The following is a 2,134-nucleotide window of genomic DNA, read 5'->3' on the forward strand; positions in this document are numbered from 1 at the left end:
TTTTTGCAAGGCAAATGGGGTTAAGTGGCTTCCGCAAGGCCACACAGCTAGGTAATTATTAAGTGTCTGAGACCGGATTTGAACCCAGGTACTCCTGACTCCAGGGCCGGTGCTTTATCCACTGCGCCACCTAGCCACCCCAACAATTATTTTTTTTTGTTTTAGATTTATAAATATTTATTGAGCATCAATTTATACATAGATGAACACGTACCAGGCATGCAAATACAATTAATGAAATAATCCCTACACAAAAGGAGTAAGGAGTAGGGGGCAGCAAGGAGGTGCAGTGGATAGAGGACCAGCCCTGAAGTAGGGAGGACCTGAGTTCAAATGTGATCTCAGACACTTAATTATCTAGCTGTGTAACTTTGGGCAAGTCACCTAACTCCACTGCCTTGCCCCCCCCCAAAAAAAAAGGAAGAGGGGAGAGTAAGGAGGATTTTATTTTAAAGATGGTAGAAAACAAGGCTAATTTTCCCTTAAAATAAAAAAGGAGGGGAAAAAATTTAAAAAGGATGTGAAATTTGCTAGGCAGAGGAAGAGGTAGAAGACTAGAGTTGGGGCTTGTTTAAAACTGGGGAGAAAGGATGTCATGCCTGATGAAGGTTAACCCCAGATAAGCAATAGCAGTGTCAAAGTCAAGAGGGGGAAACCGGCCCCCAACTAAAGCTGCCTGGGGCAAAGCCATAAGCCTCAAATTTAGCCACAGCTTCATTGGGGTTTCCCTGGGCTGGATCCATTTGCCACTGCCCCTGGCCAAAAGAGCTTGCACTAAAAGAGTGACCCCAAATGTTTTCACACAGGGAGGCTGGTGTTGGGAAGTCAAATGTAAAAGGAGGGCAGGCAGCCTTAACTGGGCACTCGTTAATTCCTGAAGTCCAATTCCAATTTGTGCCAATTTTCTTTGTAGGTATATGAGGTTTGGCAGTCCTCCCACCACTGGTTACAGTCCTCCTTGCACAGGGGAACATTCAAGATCGGTTCCTTTCGCCAGCTCGAGGACACTGGCTGAATCCAGGGTCCTAGGTTGGGGGAGCATTCATAGAGACACGTGTCCTGGATAAAGTGCCTTCTGCAGGCTGGGGTCATCATCCCACAGTGGTTAAAGTTGTACAGATAAGAGGTTTCTTTGTGGGCAGCAGGCTCTTTTCTTCCATGGGCTACATGGGTTATGAAGCTGGTCTTCAGCACTGGACTCGAACTGGTGGTGCTTAGCATCCATGCATACATTGAGCAGATCACTTCCCTTCCGCAGTCTATATGCCATGAGGCCCAGGAACAGCAATCCCCATCCTGGTTGAATCATGATCTCTGGGATCTGCATCAGAGAAGGAAGGAATCCCAAATCCCCAACAATTAGTTTTTGCTAGATTTTGAGTTTCATCTTTTTTTTCCTCCCTTCCTTCCCACCCTCTTCCCTGACAGAAAAGGAATCTGATATAGGTTATACATGTATACTAAATATAGATCCATATTTAATCATGTTGTGAAAGAAGAACCAGACCAAAACAGAAAAAGACAACTTTTAAAAATTGAAGATAGTAAGTAAAAGCCACTTTTTTTTTTAGATTTTTCAAGGCAATGGGGTTAAATGGCTAGGCCACACTGCTAGGTAATTCGCCACCTAGCTGCCCCGTAAAAGCCATTTCTGGAAGAATATACATTTCAATCTAAGATACCACTTAGATGATTCACATAATGATTTTTAAAAATCTAATTGGTCATGAAACAGGAAGAACTAATAAGTCAGGGTTACTAAGTCAGAACAAAATGGGTTTACCAAGGGAGAGTCCACTCCTTCCCTTGGTTGGTTTGAGTCTAGAAGGCTACTGTGAACTACTTAGAATTACTCCTAAAAGTGGGGGGAGAGGGGCAGGGATGGATGGCAACCGTGTCTCCTTCTTGATAGTGAAAGTCATAAGCACATGATTGCTTCCATCTCTTTTGTTTTTATTCTTTCCTGAACTTGGGCAAATGAGTACTGCAGGATGGAAGCATCTAGATAACATTGTTCTGAAAGATCCAAAGATTCCATCAAAGGACCATTGTTGATTGTGTCAGTAATAGCAGGAGCCAGCAGGACAGTGTTGAGTGACCAACAAAATGGAATCACCTGTAGGTAATAAAAGTA

General features: G+C 43.4%; 1 pseudogene; it reads right to left on the reverse strand.

Moving 5' to 3' along the window:
- Positions 1 to 609: 609 nt before the first annotated feature.
- Positions 610 to 1,309, reverse strand: LOC141515975 (folate receptor alpha-like; annotated as a pseudogene).
- Positions 1,310 to 2,134: the final 825 nt, after the last annotated feature.

Source organism: Macrotis lagotis, chromosome 3 (assembly GCF_037893015.1).
Source record: "Macrotis lagotis isolate mMagLag1 chromosome 3, bilby.v1.9.chrom.fasta, whole genome shotgun sequence".
Lineage (NCBI taxonomy): Eukaryota > Metazoa > Chordata > Mammalia > Peramelemorphia > Peramelidae > Macrotis > Macrotis lagotis.